General features: G+C 40.3%; 1 protein-coding gene and 1 long non-coding RNA gene across 10 annotated transcripts in view; one reads left to right on the plus strand and one right to left on the minus strand.

Moving 5' to 3' along the window:
* The window catches only part of dlgap4a (discs, large homolog-associated protein 4a), a 100659-nt gene that overhangs the window by 46271 nt on the left and 34145 nt on the right, over window positions 1-20243 (minus strand). The gene's annotated exons all lie outside the window — the stretch shown is intronic.
* Window positions 456-13073, plus strand: LOC309696437. The gene is made up of 3 exons (XR_014273493.1): window positions 456-537; window positions 12336-12513; window positions 12627-13073. It is a non-coding gene; the product is annotated as an uncharacterized lncRNA (long non-coding RNA).

Below are 20243 nucleotides of genomic sequence, written 5' to 3' on the forward strand. Positions count from 1 at the left end.
CTTTGCCTTTGTTTTGTGTTTATGATATCAGCCACAATAAAGGCTCGCTTTTTGTTATATTTTGTTTTTCTCCCGTGTCTGCGTTTTGGTCCGCACCTCAAACACACCGGCCTTTTAACGACAAAAACTTAAAATATTTATTTTGTGTATGACTTTGTCAGTCTATCAGATCATTGTGGACCATTCTTCTTAATAACATTGCCTCACGTTAGTGAGGCGTACTTGCAATTGTTTATGCAAAGCTGTCTTAAGATCTTATGTTAGCATTTCAGTAAGGTTGATGTCTGGACATTGACTAGGTCACTGCAACACCTTAATACTTTGCTTTTCAGCTATGCTCAGAAATATATTACTTGCACTTCCTGGCCTTGCTCTCTGTCATTTGTTCAAAATGCCCATGAACCTGTTGACATCAACTATGAATTTTTTTTGTGTGTCTTATAGAGTAGTTCATCAGTTTTCTAGCATTATACATGATATTTAGCAAGCCAAAGCAAAAAAGTGGTTCTCAAATAAGGATGGAGAGAGGAGAGCAGGGTGAGTATACAACCAGGACACTGGTTTTGATGAGGTCTAAAAGTTAAAGTTGTGATTGGTGTGTAGTTTGTCTGTGTTTTTGTACAATATGTTATATGCAGTCATATTGTAATATGTGTGTGTGATATATCTAGAAGTTGGTTCACTGAAAACAGTTGGTGATTATGTGCTTTCTTGGTACAGTGACCCAGTCTAGACTGTCCTTTAGGACTGGAGGTTAATGGGCTTCGCTCTTTTGTTCCATGCTTGGAGACATTACAGTTGCATTTGCATTACTTTAGAAAGGCTAAATCTGTTTTGGGGTTGTGGTAGCATAGTTGAAGAAAATTATGTGAATTTATAGCACAAGTTTAAATAAATGTCTCCAGAGAGAGAGAGATGGTGGTGTAGTAACCCCCCCCCCCCCCCCCAGAGATATCTGCGGTTTGTTCAGCCACAACTTAACAAACCCAAGTCGTGTTTTCTCCTAATTCTTCCAAACAAGCCACACTTGTTCTGTTTTGTTCTAATTGTGCTGTTATGAACTTTAACCATTAACATACATAGGTGTAACTCTTGGGGTTTGTGCATTTTCTCTGAGCAATGCATGGTCTGACCTTGGGGTAAATTTGCTGGGACATTCACTCCGGGGAAGATTGATAACTGTCTTGAATGTTTCCCACTTGTGAATAATCTTTCTCAGTGTAGGATGATGGACTTCAAATTATTAATAATTATTTGGAAATGGCCCTATAACCCTTCCAGATTGATGATGGCCAGCAATTGCTTCTCGAAGCCCATTGCTGATGTGTTTCCTCCTTGGCGCCTGAATGCTCTAAACCAACAAACTGCCAAGAGCTCTGCTTTTATAGAGGTGGTTACACCTCAAGTGCATTTGATTAGCAGCACCTGGCTGCTACTTACCCTCTTAATTCCTATGGAATCAATAAAAGAGCACTTAGTTTTTCGCACATTGCTTCTGCATTTCAGATTATGTTATTTCTGAGGACGTGATTTTTTTTTTTTGTCCTAGAATTGAAAGAGGATGTTCTTTCTTTTTCACATGATTGCATTGACCATGTATTTTGGTGGACAGGTAGTGTGCAAGCAGACAAACAGGTTGATGAAATCTTACAATACGTGAGCACTAGCATAAAAAGTGCTCTTAGGCTAAGTACAGCTATTGAGTCAATTTCATCTCCCGTGAGCAACATCTTCACCGTGCAATCTGTCGTGTAAAGTGAAAAAGGTGTTGTGTGTTAACCAGATGATATTGCTGCACTGGCCATATAAGAAATAGCCCTGGAAATAAAAAAAGAAAAAAAATCATGGAAATATAAACAGATTTTAAAGTGCTGCTGATGTTTGTAGCCACACTGAGGTCAATAGAAGTCACAATGAATGAACACCCATAATAAACTTGTGTAAATGGACTGAAAGTGTCAATAGCAATTTAAGCAAAAGCCTCACTAATGCTAGTATGATCCTTCAAGGTGCCAAGCAGACAAGTTCATACTGTAAGTAAATTGGCAGAGCGACCTGTACTCCAAGCATTTGTTCAATTGCTTTTTCCTTCGATAAGGAAGTGTTGGAGCGGAGGATGAGTGTTAAACCTCTGACTGATGAACACAGAGCAGGCTGCATTTCTCAGAGTACCCTCTGCTGGAAGGACACTCATTTACCAGATTGATGGGGCGCTTTATTGCCTGCCACCTCTCTTGCTTAGGCTCTCACCATCCCCTCATCTCCTCCCTCCCTCTTATACCTATTTCTCTTTTTATCTCCTCCTCCCTTTCTGCGTGACTCTCTCCCTTTGTCTAGCACACAAACTGTAAATTCACACACGCTCACCTCTCACTATCCTCTGTTCGTGCATGGTCTTCTTATGATTGCTTGGTGGGAGGATGATGAGGCTCTCCCAGAACCTCTTTAACACCTCCACCATCTCACTGGTGTTGAGCCACTGGTCTTTGATCAACAAGCAAGACTGAACATAGGCTCATAGTATCAGTTTGGACAAAGCATGATTTTCAGTATCAGTTTGTGGGTTTCTGACCATTAGTACCATTGGCATGCCCCGTTTTCTAAATCTAATGCACACACAAGAGTGAGCCAAAAGACATTTTGTTGGGGATTCATATTTTTCCACTGATTGACAGGTGGTGATTGTGCATCCACAAACTTAACAATGCGATAGCAAGGGCAAGAAAGATGAGGAATCCTGATGTAAATAGCACGCACATGGGAGAAGTTTGCCTTCAGGACAAAAAAAGGAGGCTTCATATGCAAATTTTTGTTGCTTGCTTTTGTGTTACACTTTAAAAACAGACTGTTTGTTTTTGAAAATGTCATTAAGTGTAAGCAGGCACCTTTAATCATTTAGTCTATAATCCTTATCACAAGTCTGTATGTGAAAATCTAAGACTGTTTCTTAACACATTATATAGCTTTGAAACTGTCTGAAAATAGTAAATGGACTGGTTCTTATATAACACTTTCACCTCTACCTGAGCACTCAAAGCACTTTATACAACTTGCCTCATTCACACCCATTCATAAAAGTACTTTTTTTCTGTGTAAGTGCTTTCTATCTAACATTCACACACATTCATATGAGCAACCCGAGGTTAGTATCTTGCCCAAGCATATTTGGCATGTAGACTGGAGCAGCCAGGGATTGAACCACCAGCCTTCCGATTAGTAGGTGTATGTGATCTGAGTTTTAGTGGCTTATGGAAGGAGACCGTTGAACTGTATTTGATGTGTTTAATGTTTTCTATATGGGCCAGAATGAACATGTGACCTCTCACAGCTATGCCTCAGTTTCACAAAAGTATCTTTCCTGGATGCAAAAATCTGAAGAATAGTTCCAAATGAGAAAGTGAGAGGAGCAAAGTGCTGCACTGGTTAGCGTTGTTACCTCATGGTAAAATGGTTCGGAACCTTTCGGTAAGATAAATCCTTTCTCCCTGTGCCTACATGGGCTTCTCCTCTTCAGACTGCTAGCTTGTTGGTCAGTACTGAGTCTAACTTTGGTTATCGGTGTGACTGTTAGAATCTCTTGCAACCCTTGTGATGGACTGGTGTGCCCATCCTACTGGCCAAAGTCAGCTATGAGAGGCTCCTGCATCCTTGAATTAAACAAGCAGTTAGAGCACACGTAAATGCTGAAGGACTTATTTGTCCAACTTGAAGCACACTTCACACACATATGTGGACTTGTTCATATGAGGCTACATGCAGGAAGTAGACCATAAATTTTAGGTGGTATATGGATTTTATCCCCCGCAGAGGAGTAACAGGAAGACGAACGCATAGCTAAAGTCGGTGCCGCTGAGCTCGTTGCCCCTGGTTGACCTAAGATATGGGGAGGGGAATAAATGATGAGTGAGTATATTTTTGACCCTGAAGAAGTGCTCTGTAATACGGCATCCATGTACTATCAAGTATTTTACTCCCCTCCCCTTTCTCTGTCTTTCTATCTGCAATACTACAGCGAGTGACTCACCAGCTGCTCTCACATAACAGCGCGATTGTATTCACACTGCCAAGATAAGACAATGCAGGTTTTGTTTTCTTTTTGTTCAGTATGTTTGATGTCAAAAAAAGCACAAGGTAGCAGATGTGAGCTTTTTTTTTTTTAACACGGCCCTCTCTCAGACCTCGGTTATTAAATGAATCACCTGACACAAAGCTAGTTCTAAATTAGTGCTTTTTCACAGCCGGTGAATCTTGCCAGATTTGTACTTCGATGGATGCTGTTCCTGCAGTGGGACCATTAATAGTATTGTGATCAACATCGATTTCCCTCAGGTAATCATCATTTGTCACATTTTAGACATCCGAGGACTTAATGCGGCATCACAAATGGCTTTCTGATTAATAGGAACAATGCTCAGAGGTGGCAGCAACACAGAGGCCATTCTCATAAGATCTGTGGCACCACTGCTTTACCACTACAACCCGTCTTTGTTTCCTGTCAAATATACAGATGGTGTAAAGCGGCTGAGAGCTGTGGCTTAGAGCAGAGATGCTAATTCAGACCGGACAGCAGAGCAGTGGAGGCGTACATATTTGGGATAATAATTTTGAGAGCTTACACACAACTCTTCCTCATGTGCTTTCTTGCCTTCAGCAGGGTTGAGTCTGAGGCTGTGCTGGTTTCCCTGTTAAACAGTTTGCAGCAAAAATAAAAACCACACATTAATCTCCAGCTTGGGTATATAAGAGAATGAGAAGAGAAAATGTCAGAGGGTCGCGGTCTACGCAAACCACCCAAGGCATTAATACTGCTAATGATGACTGGCCTCACCGACCAGTCGCCACGTAAGAATCACGCAAGGAAGCAAAAGCTCACTCAGTTTAACGCCTGCATATATTTATTAAGAAATGCGTGTCAATAGAGATGCTCAGGGGGTGGGAATCATGGCGTAATTCAGTGCCAGCGATCACATCCGATGCTGGGGGTGATGTAGTTCTTTAGGGATAAAAAATATGAATGACTAGATGTTTTAGCAATGTATGACCCAACAAGCATGCATGCACCGCTTGCCTTATACGCACTGCTGTTTGTAAAAGAGAATGTGCATCTCATGTGTACCTCAAAAATGGTAACTGAAAACAAGCAACTGAAAGTGGCTGCAGGAAAGGCCCGTCAAATCATCTTAAGAGAGGACAGGTAGCATTTGAAGATGATTATGACATCTAAAATTCAGGCAGTCAATGACTGGAAATGATGTTCATCCAAATATAAACAATAAGCCTTGTATTTAAAATTATGCCAGTGTGTCCAGTTACTTTTGAGCCTCTGAAAATGGGGGACTGTGTATAAAAATAGTTGTAATTCCAAAACAGTTAATGCAATGCTGTGAAATTCTATGATCACATTTTAATGTGATAGTTGGTGTCATAGTGCATTGATTCTTTGATACGGGATACAGTCGTCTACATCATAATATCTGTGTAGCTAAAGAAGAAATAATACCTCTAAAGGGCAAAACAGAGAGGAATTAATCTATTTGTTCACTGCATTGTGATGTCAGCATGGGTATGTTATCATCATGATTCAATTTCAATAATGTGTCAATTTAGTTAATTAACTCTCTGATTAGCTTTCCCCTGCTGTTAGCCGTTTCCCCCGTGAGTTTTCTTCTTCACTGCAATTTGGGGTAAACATGAGTTGCACGGCAGCCATTTCTCACGTTCCACATGTAATTAGACACTGGTTTGTTTGCACAGGTTGACCCCCATCAAGCTACTGCTCACTACAGATTTTTTCAATCTGGACTGGTGCCAGCTGAACTACCTCCAGATCAACGCCAGTAAAACCAAGGAGCTGGTGGTAGACTTCCGCAGGCACAAGCATTCTCCACTGCAACCACTGAACATCCAGGGTATGGACATTGAGGCTGTGGACAGCTACAGGTACCTTGGTGTTCATCTGAACAACAGACTGGACTGGACTCATAACTCAGACGCCCTCTACAGGAAAGGGCAGAGCAGGTTGTACCTGCTGCGGAGACTCAGGTCGTTTGGGGTGGAGGGCCCACTCCTGAAGACCTTCTATGACTCTGTGGTGGCTTCTGCTATCTTTTATGGTGTGGTCTGCTGGGGCGGCAGCATCTCTGCTGGGGACAGGAAGAGACTGAACAGGGTGATCCGAAGGGCCAGCTCTGTTCTAGGATGCCCTCTGGACCCAGTGGAGGTGGTGAGTGACAGGAGAATGGCGGCTAAGCTGTCATCCCTGTTGGACAACGTCTCCCACCCCATGCAGCAGACTGTGACAGCACTGAGCAGCTCCTTCAGTGGGAGACTGCGGCACCCACGGTGTGGGACGGAGAGATTTCGCAGGTCTTTCCTCCCCACTGCTGTCAGACTCCATAATAAAGACTTTAACTGAACAAACACACACATCCACACATGTGCAATAACACTAAGTGCAATAATCTTTTCTGGCATCGTTGTATTTTTACTCAGTTGTATATAGCATTCGTATTCTATTTTTATCTTATTGTATATTTTTATTCTATTTTATTCTACTGTATATAGTATATTATTTTATTCTATTCTGTACAGCTGTGTACTGTATTTATTCTTATTGTATTCTAATTTTTGCGTCATAACTTTTGCACTGTCCACTTCCTGCTGTGACAAAACAAATTTCCCACGTGTGGGACTAATAAAGGTTATCTTATCTTATCTTATCTTAGTCTTGTTTTGATCAGCTCTGATTTTAAAGTGTTTTATTTTTTTTATTTATTTTCAGATAAATGTCTGCAACTGTGAAGTAATGATCAGCAATTTTAAGTAGCTGCTCCTTCAGACCTTTTTCTAATGTCTCTTCAGTTGGAGTAGCCTCACTTTTGACCATTTTCAGTTTTAATTAGCTGCTAGCAGCTCAGACCAAAAAGTTCTTGTTTTTTAAGCCCTCTTACTGGATTACACCAAATCTCTGCTTGTCTGTTTGCTGCAAACGGCTTCCTTGACCAGGCAAACTTGGCACAAAGGTTACATCTTGAGTAGCATCCACAGTGGAAGAGATGGCTAGACCAGAGACCAGAAGTGACCCAAGAAATTGAGAGTGACTAAAGTGACCAATGAGAGCACAGGATACTGATGACTGACATAGCTGGAATTACGACCAGCAGTCAGCTTGAAAGCAATGGAGGAAGAGTGAGTCGTTTTCAGTGTGGGTGTAGCTTTCGGCCCCTGAAGGTTTGTATCTACATCAGATATTATGATGTCATCATTGTGCCTAGCAACCAGCCTACCATTGGGCTAAAATGACGCATTTCTAACATTCAAGTCTCTATAACAGCTATAAAAGCATTGTATCATCGACCTGCGTCATTTCCCGCTGCCGTTTATCTACATTTTCAAGAATGTTTTCAAAACACTGCGTTTTTCCTTGGGGAAAACGCCATCTCAGTGTGGACGGGAGGCCAAAACGGAGAGAAAACGATGTGTTTTCAAACGAAAACGCATTAGTATGGACGTAGCCTAAGTTAAGGCTTAGATATTTGTCTTTACCTTGTACTTTACTAGGTTTTAACTCAGGTCAGTCAATGCTCAACTAAAGTGTTAAAAACAGCCCTATGATTGCAGCCAGCAGTCAGAGGAGCCTGCCCAAACTGTGATTAAAGGAAGTCCACTTAACAGCACATTGTTTACTTAAATAGATCCACTCATGAGTAATAATGTGTTTATTGATTTTGTATCATTAAATGATAGATTCTCCAGGAGCAGAGGCTCATGATTTAGACTCAGACTCAGCATCACCTACATTCAACCCACTGTCTGAATTTTGTGAAAGTTTCCTGTATGGATGTTTCTGCCATCAAGTGTGATTCATCTTTATGATATCTTCTAAAGATTTATGAGTATTACCACATCTCAGATTTCACTGTCACAGTTTTAATGAATCTGTTGTAAATGATGAAAGCCTCTGTATAAATTACCACTTCACTTTTCTTCCCACAGTCCAAAGACATGCTTAGACATGCTTAATTTGTGATTCTAAATTGGCCGTAGGTGTGGGTGTAACTGGTTGTCTGTCTCTTTGTGTTAGCCTTGTTATGGACTGGCGGCCTGTGTATAGTGTGCCCAGTCTCTTGACCTACCACAGCTCAAAGATGGAGAAGGAGTTAAGAAAATGAATGAATGGAAGTACTTGAAGGAAAATGTTTACATTTTAATATTTAATTCTAATTATATTTAATTCTTTCCAAGAGTTAACACTTATCAACAACATCTACCAAATACTCTGCCAAAATACTGTCAAACTGAGCATGTGCAAAGCACCTCTTTGCATCACTGTCTGAGACATCAGGTTTAGTGAGACGGATCTGCAACTCCAAACTTGTCACATGTGGGTATTTGTTGGCTATTTTATACACACTGGGTACAACCTCAGTCACAGCCCGGAGACCAGTTGGCAACCCACTGGCATCCCCTGGGACCCACTGGAAAAATATGTATTCTCGGACTTATTGATGAGTGGTTTTTAGCTGTCACCAGGTGAAATTGGTCAGAACTGGTGTCTTTGTGACTGCTTTGGTTGTAGTTTGCATGGAAGATGCTGACTTGTCTACAAACACTGCCCGCTGCTGACTAGTAGTGATACTGTAACAAGCGCAACACAAACCAGAAGCAGAGATCATTCACATACATAGTAAAAGCTTTAACCAGTGACTCCAGCATTGAGCTACAGTTTTTAGAGCCAATCACATAGTTTTTCATGCCTAAACTTAACAAATTAAAAAGTGAGTACAAGTATAACAATTCAGCGAGTGAAAACAGCACAAAATAAAGCATAAAACCCAAAGATGCAAACAGGACCTGATGAAGATGGTGAAAAGTTTACTTGATCATAACAGAAAAATAAGTTTGTGACTTCCTTTACTCATTAACTTGTAGTAGCAGCAGCACCTGACAGAAAAGCAGTACTTGGTGCGCATGAATGAGAACATATTGGCCACACAGAACCTCCCCCTGATTTCATTAAACAAAAACTGCCTTCCTGTGAAAAATTTCGTGAACTACTTAATATAAATTCATTACTTTAGCTGGCCTTCGATGTGGGATGTGCGGCTCTAAAGAGTTTCATTAAAAATATTAATTTCTGCATGCAGCCAAGCTGCAAAAAACAGATATATAAGCTAAAATGGGAAAAGTACTAAAATTTGATTCCTGATGCGATCAACACACAACACATGAAGCAGATGCTCTTTTTAAACTGCTACTGAAAAACTTCTGATGCATTACATTTTAATTAACACATATTACTGCCTGAGTTAAAGCCCAGAATTGAAGAAATATTTCAGTCCTCCTTCAAGATTATATAAAAAATCAAAATAGACTACACATAATTTCACTTTATGTCTTTCAGCTTTCCAGAAAACCCCCCCCCACTCTACTCCTGGGCAAATATTGGGATCTTCTCACTTTTACAACTGAAAATGAAAACCAAATGTTTAAACATAACATTTGGCACATATATGACATCAAGCTGGTCCAGTATTAATCTTTCAAATGCTTCTTTTTACCAGTCTCTCTTAGCTGAACCACGAGTAACAGGCATGCAATTTACATCTTTAACACCACAAAACCATACTCCACTAAACAGTCACAATAAACACTTTCGTCTGAAAGCTAGTCATTGTCTGCAGAAACTGACGGGATTAAACACAACCACATCAAACTCAGAAGACTTCAGCAAACCTTCGGTCATTGTATATGTATGAATAGACCCTACAGTGCCTACTAACCCTTCATGTGTCTTTTTCCCCCATCTTTTTGCTGGGACATTTTGTCTAGTAGACGGTTGAATCAATGACTTTCAGTGCAGGAGAGGAAAAGAATGAAAAGTGGAAAATAAAGCAGGCAGAAGAAAAAGAGAGGCAGGCCGACGGAGAAAAAAGGAGTTTGTGTGAAAGATTTAAAAGGTTGAGATTGAAAATGCATAAAGGCAAAAGAAGGCTTAGCTTCAACCCAAAGTCGTTTGGCTATTTTTCTGACAGTCAAGACTTTGAATTGATTTCAAATAGAGGGATGGAAGCCTTCACCAAAACTCCTTTGAATACATTACGCAAAATAAGTTGGCTATTTGAATCAGAACGGCTCACCAGACAGTAGACCAATCCTTGTGTCTACGGCATGAAGCAGGTTAATGTGAGAGCTTCACCCGTCAACTTTTTTCTAAGTCCTGTTGGAGAATTAACGTTACTTTGGTTCCGGTTGCATCTCAGGTATCTAGGACGATACATCCATCAAGTGAACCTACTCTGCTTTTCCTCACATAAAATCTTAAACTTAAACCACGTATTCTGTTATTGGCAGTTTTTTTAGACCCGTGGCTCTAAATGATGTCAAACAGAGAGAATATCCTTAATGAAGAGTGCTGAGTGATGCCACTGAGTGATGAGGGAGAAGAGCGAAAACTGCTTTTTTTAGTGAATTAACTGAGCAACTGCAGAGAGGCTCAGTATAAGATAAATCAAGATTATTTTGAACTGTAATTCATGCAGAGGTACACCTAACAGATTTTGAGAATGAAAACATGGAGCTGCAAACCTTGAAATAAAGCTGGTCCACTTTAAAGACACTGCCAAAGACCAAGTGCATAACATCACAGGCAACAAACAGAGTAACAACACTATGTACAGTGTTGAACTATCATCTAAAAAATAATGTTTAGAGCTCATTTAAATGTCAAAGTATTTAATTTTTTTTAATTAACAGTAGAACTACGTTTAAAAATTAAAGTACAAGTATTTCCACACAATGTGAAGAGAACTCACAATGTGAAGGGGTTGGGACTAAACAGCTGTAGAGCCTTAAGAAAACCACTTATCAGTTAAGCTAATTGGGACACAGGGTTTCCATTTGCTAGGGAGCCTAAAGATTGGACTCATTGTTATTATCTGGAGTTGCTTTAGTTTATCAGGATTAGGTTCAGCAATGTTATGCACAAAAAATGAGATCAGCTGACTATTTGAATATACTGAATTACCAGTTTTCCCCCCATCACTGGATTCTTTTCCTCCCTGATGTCAGCCGTATATTTCACATTAACATTATAAAAATTCATGGGGCTCAAGGCTTGTGAAAGAGTGGTTCGTGGACCACTTTTACACTAGGATTGGCCACCAAAGGGCCCAGACCTTAACCCCAACGAGATTCCTTCTGGAATGTGTTTGAGATGGGAAAGTCCAGCTCTCCCATCATCAAATCAAGATCATGGTGAAAACTTATTGCAACTGTCAATAGAAATAAATGTGACATGGTGACATTCCATAAGTTTATTCTAAGTAAAAGTGTATATAAAGAGTTTCTTGTGCAGTTTCACATAAAAGCATATAGTTTCATTGAAGACGTGAAACAAGATGATTCATACAAGTATGGAAAATTGGTGTCTATATTGTCAAATACACCATTACACCATTTAATGCAGCGTGAGTACACAAGCATGAAAGGTTTGCAAAGAGTAGGCTACCTATATGCATTTGGACCTTTCTACTGGCCCCTGCCTTATTATAGTCAGCTATATGTCATTGTCAACTCGTCATATGACAGTGCACAAGCACAAGAAGTCCATAATATCTGATCACAACTTCGAGTTTGTTCTTTAATGGACTCAACAAATTTTTTTAAAGAAATAATAGTTTGGAGCTCAGCTCAGGGGTACTATGTAGGGGGTGAGTGCTGCTAAGCATAAAAATGCTGATGCAGTTTAATGAAAGTGTAGCCATGCATAATGTGAAAAGGAGGTAGAAAAGGACACGTTACTGTGACCCCAAGTCTCTATGTCATACTTTACTTAGCTTAGAAATGCTGTAAAATGTAAATTTAACGTTAAGAAATATGCAAGAGTAAAACAAAAAACATTTTATAAGTGGCTACCACGGTAACTCAGTATTTTGAGCATGATTACACTAATTATTTAATCTATATTTTATACTATGAGCAACTTACTTACTAATCTGGATAAATATGCTGAGGTTGTCATGATTTCATTATAAGATTGCACTAGAAGTCCTCCAATTATAAAATCCAGTATTTACTTCAGGTCTCAAACTTCCTACAAAGGCAATTCAAGATGTCCTCACTCATTTCCCCACACTCTCAACCACAATGTCTTCTCAGTTCTTTAGTCTCACATGAATTATTCATAGCAGCAGAGATAAGGAATTATGTAAAAGAAGCAGCACATAAATCTCTGTGGTTAGGAATAGTTAATCAGAGTATCCCTAGGGAAGGTGATAATGCCACACTGTATGCAGTCGGAACGTCTTCTCAAAGTTACTTTTTTGTCTTTGCAGATCCCTGTGCGTCTGTGCGACCCTTTATCACCATGAAAAGATGGGGAAAGGAGACCTGCCGGTCACACGTCACTTTCCACGTAGAAATCCATAAACAAACTTAGACCTGAATGGAAATTCTGCTCAATGAGGAAATGGGAAAGTGAATTGAAACCAGACCGTGGAATTTAAATGTTAGGTATCGTTATATGTACAATAATCCCTCTACTCATGCATAAATTATCTGTCTCTAGTTATTAAACATTTTAATATTAACCATCCATTAATTTTCTACCACTTTCCTTTCCCAAGTCACCTTCTCCAGCTCATCCAGGAGGATACTGAGATCCATGACTACTCGAGAGACATAAACTATCCTGTTCCTGCCCTCTAAGTTGCACCTGCCCAAAACAACTCACCTGAGGCACCCATGAGGCATCTGGCGAGATGGTCAAACCACATCAGCAGGCTTCTTTTTGATCCAGAGAAACGGGTTTCTATTCTGAGGCCTAGACAGCCTTTGGAGGAAGCTAATTTCTACCATCACTACCTCACAGCTTTGCCTTCATACTCAGCTCCCTTCATCACAGCACGTACCACAACCACTGGTACAGTGTGATGCACCAGTCACTCTACCTTTCCCCTGAACCCTGAACAAGCTGGAGATTCTTGAACTCCTTCATTTGAGGCAGTAACTCATCCCTAACCCAAAGTGGTCAATCCTTCTGCTTCCAGCTGAGAGCCAAGGTAACCAGTGATCCTGGACCACAAAACAGACATCCTCAACCCCTTGAGTACACCTCAATATTCTATCCATAAAAATGTTTACATTTAATTACATGTATTTCTTGTATTTCTTGTCTTTTTTTGGGTTTTTTATGGGCACAGAAAACTTTGGTTTAGCATATATGGAAAAGTTTGCATTCATTGCTATACTGTAACTACTCTATCTCTGAGTTTTCCTATTTGGAAAACTGTTAGGCATTCACTTCTTCATCAAGTACTTAAATTCTAATTTATTCCCTCTAATAATCTCAAAACTCAAACCTACCTATTGTTACTTTTTAAAACCTAGTTTGGTAATATCTAGAGCATGTATACTCCAGACTATTGCGTTAATCAAAGATGGACTAACTGAAAGAAACTGGATGCACAATGACCTCTATACTTCTATCTGTTCTGGGAAATGGGAAAAATGGGGTGGATTACGCTGACCTAGTGTGACATGGGTTAGTAGAGCAAAGCGAGTGTCAAAATGTGACAAATCTTGCTGAGCCCTCAGTTCCCAAGTCTCCTTTGTCCATTCCCACCTCCATACTAAAGAGCCACTCTGTCAAAGGAGGCAGCGCAGTGGTGAAGGACATGGTGGCTTTCTGCCTGAAATAGCTAAAAGGAGTGCTACGAAAAATAACCTTCTCGTTTTTAGAGGGGAAATAAACATACTCCCTATAAATATACAATATAATGTGAGCATATCGTGGAGAGAGCAATGGTAATGATGGTTACAATACTGATATTATCATCCATGTAACCTGGTAGAAACTGTACATCCAACAAAGCCTGGGGAAGTGTAGTGATGAGATGAGACATGTGCGGACTGAAATTGGTGTGAATGGAGATCTGCTGTGACACGTTGGCCCTGATGTGTGAGGCCATTGTGAGCACAGGCCTGTCAGGTCGCAGGCCGAGATGGCTCCTCCTTGGGCTGGTGTTAATTATGGGGCCAAAGGCTTTGCCAAGACCATTTGTCTTGATGAAAGCACTGGCAAGAAGAGCAAAAACCTTTTTTGGGGAGGAAAGAAAGGAGAAAATGAGAAACTTTCAAACTCCCCACAAAACGGATAATCCCCTCAGTTTGTATACATCTCAAGTTCCACTGTATAAAATATGCTGAGCAGTATTTTCTGCACGAACCATTAGATGACAGATATGCACCACACAAGGCTGACGTTCAGCAAGTTAACTTTTTTTATAGAAATAAACTACAGGCTGGGAGCCATCTCCGGTTAGTTATCAATTATTCACAGCGCAGGCTTTTTCTTTAGGTTGCCCAAAATAATGACTGTCCAAAATATTCCCCGATAAAAGGACTGAATCAGACTAAGGAAAGTACATCATGTTGCATTGCCCCAAACAGTTATGGTTTTACTTTAAGTGCAAACACTCACCACATGAGTCATCTTAGCTTTCTTTAGGCCTGCTGAAAATGAAACTGGACAGTTTTTCCTTCTTTATAATTCCCCCGGTGGGCAAATTTACATAGCTCACAGAGAAAAGGAGGAAATGCAGAAGGGCCACCGTGTTCCCTTGTCCTCTCATCCTTCAATGGTCGATCGCTTTTGACAAACAGTCCATGTTGAGAAGTGAGTGGTGGGTTAGGGTTGTGTGTTTTCTAGATCACCTGCATCTATCCTTTATGCCAGTCACCTGTCTCCTGGTTGAGCCTAATGAGCAGCAAAGTCATCTTTCTGGATAATTAAAGCTGTGTGTGCAGACTAACATGTCCTGCAGTGAGAGATGAATGCTCACAGAAGCAGGAGTCCGGCTGTATCTGAGTTTACTTTCTCTGATCTGTTACAGTTGCACACACTTATAAAAGAGAGCTCTGTTCTAAATCCTCATTGCCTTTGTAAGGAAACTAATTTGCCACTAAAATCTTATTATGTCATGACATTTCATGTTGTAGGTCAGCAATAACAGATTTTTTTTATTGTACCATGTAGTAAACAATCATGTTAAAAGTCACGGGGTAAAAATACACAAAAAACCCCATCACTTTTAACCCCCTGGAGTTAGATGGCTCCAACAGAACAGCAGGGATAATTATTATTCTAATTGGGGGCAGGGATATCAATTATGTGGTCCACCACTGAAAGCCTGATGATATGCCGTGGAGTTTAGAAGCAGTGTGAATGGTAACACGCGGCTGTTTCCCTGTTTGCTTTGTTAGTTCGCTGCGACATCAAAGAGGAGATATTCAGGCTTTAACTACATCTCTTTTTTTCCCCTCACTACAAATAAAACATGTCTGACAACAATCTACCTGAGAGCAGCAGCGGGCGTGCATTCACGCTCACATACAGGCGCGCTCTTTATCTTTGCTGCTGCAGCTGCATAAATGCTTCCTCATGTTCGCCTCCTCTTTCATCTCATTGTCTTTCCCTCACCCTCCCCTTACTGTGAGCACAACACAAAATGGGAAAAAAAAGTGCTGACTGTAAAGGGGATGACGCAGTAAACATAGCTGCTCTGAATATCTAAATTAAAAGTGGCCTTGTGTATCGTTTGAATTATTCATAATGGTAAACTGGATCCAGCTGCAACTACAGGGCAAATGATCCCCTCCAAGTTAAAGTTACAGTCTGAACGATTAGTCTATCTGACTTGCTAAAGTGTTAAATTATAGTTAATGAACTATAGCCCTAGAAAAGTATTCAGATGCATCAGTTTTGAAAGTGCCTTCCAGGCAGCAACAACACGTCTCCAAAGTGAATGAGATAATTCAATAGCAGGAGCAATAAATGTACAAACAACCTACCACAGTACAAAGCAGAACATAGCACATACAACAATCTTTAAAATAAATGATTTTAAATGTAAATGCAACATTATATCTACAGACTGAACAAGCAATTCAACAACACCCCATAAGCACAGCATAGAAAGCATAAAAAAGAGATGGCATTTGATTATTAAAATAATGGAAGCCATCACCTAACTAAATATCCGGTATTTAGCACATCTTTGAATTGTCTGGTTGAAAGTTTAACAAAGGTAAGGAGTGTTTAAAAGGGTGACTTTACTTTTAGTGCAACCTGTACAGTTAAAACCCATCAAGATTTACTTAAGTGATCTTTTATTAGTTGTGTGAGCAGCAATGACAGTCAGTTCAGAAGGACATATCGCAAAGCTGCTGGATAGGTCATGAAATCTATAGCTAGATAACGTAAGATGAAAACCAGTAGGGTTCACTTTATCATCATAGCAACTGATGATGTCATCCCAATGCCCACAAATCTTTTACAGTGGGTGGGTGAAGACCCATCTTGAGCGTTGGACTCTGCACCATCAATGCTCAAGCATATTCTCACCGGATGTAACGCCTTTCCCAAGGTTTTTACACCTGGAGGCAAAGCAAAGTGCTCAAGTGCCTGGCAGATATATATGGAAACTCATAGTTCTAAAATCAGTGCAAAGCCAGCCTGATGTCTGTTCACCTGATATCATTTACAAGAGCAGTTGAGAATATGCCGAGGAAAACACCACCAAGCTACAGCTCCAATCCTGGAATGTATCCATTGGAGCAGCCCAAGATTGAAAGATGCGGGTGGAGGGACAGCAACTTAAACTAGGCCCCTGAAACTGCCATTGCTAGCCTTAGATCAGACATTGTGCTGTGGTTGAACTCACATCATACTGCCTACTTTGTTGAGTCCACTGTGCCCCATATAAGAAGCTTTTGAGAGGGAGAAACTATAGTACTGTGAACTGGCTGTGAAAGCAAGGCAACCAGGCTGAAAGGTTCAGATTTGGCCAGTGGAAGTTGGATGCAAGGGATTTGTGGCAACATCTACAGTAAGACTCCACAAAGACCTAGAGATTAAAGGACAAGCATTTCGGCAAACCATCAAAAAAACATCACAAGCAGCAGAATGTGGCAGTGAATGGTTGTGGCTGAAGAGAAACTATTGTAACTGGGCAAAAAAGCCAGTGGACTAAGCAGACACTGAGAAGGGGTTGTTCTGGGACACCGGATCTCACTGCTGAACTTACTGGAGGCGTTGTGGGCCAAGTCAGCAAAATGCTGAGGATGGTATGCGCCCACTTGAAACCCTAATGATATGTCTGTATAACTCCATCACTCTTCAGAGCTGTAGCAGGAATCCACAATCACCTCTGGGAATAAGGACAGGATTTTTCACTATTTTCCTATTTCCTTTGAAACCTAGAAGAACAACAGGAGCACTCTTCAAGTTAGATTCAGCACATTGGACTTTTAGCAGCATGTCCTGTGTATCACAAACAATCAGTGCTCCTATACTAAGCATTTTAGCACTCTTGTGCTCGCATATAGCTAAAAATACCAAGACAGTAAAACTATCAATATTCACTGTGTCACATTATGGAGTTAAGTTGTCTATTCAGTCAACTACTAATGATGTGAAATGTACTGTTACTATAACCGGACTTATCATCGTGAACACAATTATATATAGCAAAGAAGTCATGCTAATGTTAGCATTATACCTGAGCATGTTAGTGTGTTGGTATTAACTTTTAGCTCAAAACAATGCTGTGACTCAGTAGCCAGAGTCTCTTATAGCATGCCTGCATACTTTTATACAGTCATTCAATTAAACCTCAGGATAGGAAAGGTGATTTAAGTCACTTGAACATGACATGGTTAACAGCACCAGATAACCAGAAGAAAACAGTAACTCAAATAACCAATTTTACACCCAAGGCACACAGAAGAACATCTCTGGATGCACAACACATCGAACCTTGAAGATCAGCTACAGCAAGAGTCACAATTTTCATGAACTCACCGAAATTGGAAAAACATTGACTGGTGTATCTGATATCCCTGTGGTGGTGGTGTTCCTGCATCCTAATAATAATGGTGGTCCAGATCAACTTTGCTACTGACTTTGTTAGTGATAGTTTTTAATACCTTTACCTAACTTCTTGATTAATGCTAATATAATGCTCAGATACTGTAATTGGTCACCAGCATTATTATGATGACGTAGGAACTACACCAACACGGGGATAATAGAGCAGAACATGTTCAGAACAATTTCTGCTACAACAACAATTTTGGCTAAACAATATGAAAGCATGGACCCATCCTGCATGTATCAATAGTTCAGGCTGCTGCTAGTGGTGTAATCGTGTTCTGAATATTTTCTTGCACACTTTGGGCCCCTTCGTACCAACTGGGCATTGTTAAAATGCCACAACCTACCTGAGTATTGTCACTGACCATCTATTTACAACCACAGTGTAGCCATCTTTTGATGGCTTCTTCCATCAGGATAATGTGCCATGTCACAAAGCTCATATCACTGAAACTGGATCCTTGAACGTGACAATGAATCCGTTGTACTCATGTAGCCTCCACTGTCACAGGTCTCCATCCAATAGATTATAAATATAAAAAATTATGAAAAAGCTTCTTTTTTTTTCCAATGCCGTTTTTTTAATGCAATTAAGTGCAAGTCGTAACAATCTGTATGTTTCCTATGTAGGCAGACAGACAACATCACCAATGGCATGATGTCAAACAGAGCAAATTAAAAGCTTTTAGGTGCTTCCTTGGGCTCATTAGCATAAGTACTGCATGGCAGGGACTGTGGCTGCTCTTTAGAAGACCAAGATAACCTCCTGCAATGACAAGCCTTGAACTTCACCTCTTGAAGGGATATGGAAGAGACAGAGGAAGTGATCTCAGCTGCCGTCTGAATGAGGGCACCTGGTGCGGGCCATTGTTCTATCAACCCCTCCCATTGAGCCTTTAAATCTCATCCTCTTCACGAGAGTCACGTCTTCACTTAGATAATGAATTATGGATCCCAGCCTGGATGATATTCAATATTAGATGAACTGCATATCTTCATTTGGTGACAGTGCCACCGCCGCCATAAGGGACAATCCCTTCTCAACAGCATGAACCCAGGTACAGAGGAAAAGCTCATTACTATCAATATTCATGATGGGGGACTTATGCAGTGCGTTTATGATGTGTGCATGCATGCTTGTGTTGCACTCATGCCGTGTAAATACCGTAAACGTGTGTATGTGTGTGTGTGTTTGTGTGAGCATAGAAGATTTACTTGGTTCTAAAGCAGGCATGTTAATCCTGCATGGTCTTTCTAAATGGGCAGATAGAAGTCACTATAGTCACTACAGAATGCGCCGGGCTGTTGTTCCTTCTGCCTGAATACACATGAGTGGACAGACTGATCTTTCCTTTGCTCTTTCTGTGCCGAAAAGACTATGACGCTGAACTCAGACATGTATAGTACATTTATGAGAACACGGGCCTGTAGTCTGTCTGAAGGCTCAGTGGAGCATACAGAAAAACATCGTGACGTGTGGCCTTTTACTGCTGAGCTAGTACTATTATTCTGTACTGTCAATGCCGGCCTCACTTCATGACAACACGTGTTTCCATCGTTGCTATATTTGTCGATATATTTAGACCATCAATACACCATCTGAAAATTGTTTGGCATTTAAAAGATTACCGCTGTGGCAAAACACTTCATAACCTGACCTGCATGAAATTAAGTGGCCACGAACCTCAACATTAATTGTCGTATACTGAAGAGGGCAATACTATCCACATGACAAAGAAAAGGAGTTACAGGGGCATGCCACCAATTTTATCTGTCAAAACTTGCAGGGCTTTCTCAACCTGTTAATAACAGATAACTAAAGAAAAAATAAAACGCATGTACACTAATATTTAATGATAAAATTAATCACTCAATCTCTGTCTGTCTATCTACAAACAGGTATTATGATGTCATGACATTGCCAGGCAACAGCTTGCAGACTTAAACGTCTCATTTGTAGCATTTATGCACCCAGTACACCTTATAAAAGCATCGTATCATTTTAATTTCACCACAGTAACATCTAAACTATACCCACAAAACTTGAATTATATCTGATATTTTGTGATGTCATCATGCTGCCCAGCAACCACCAACCAATGGGCTAAATTGACCTAATTGTAGCATTTATGCTCCCAGGGTGCCTTATAAAAGCATCTCATGACAATCTGAATTATGCATAATACAGTATGGATGCACTGACTGCCCCTTAGCATTGCAGGTTTGTCTTATATGTTATGTTTAATTAGTCATTCTAAAAGCATCTTTTTCTTCCACTAAACTAAAACCTTACTGATTTTAACAAAGC

Source organism: Aulonocara stuartgranti (genome assembly GCF_965226115.1).
Source record: "Aulonocara stuartgranti genome assembly, chromosome: 20".
Classification (NCBI taxonomy): Eukaryota; Metazoa; Chordata; class Actinopteri; order Cichliformes; family Cichlidae; genus Aulonocara; species Aulonocara stuartgranti.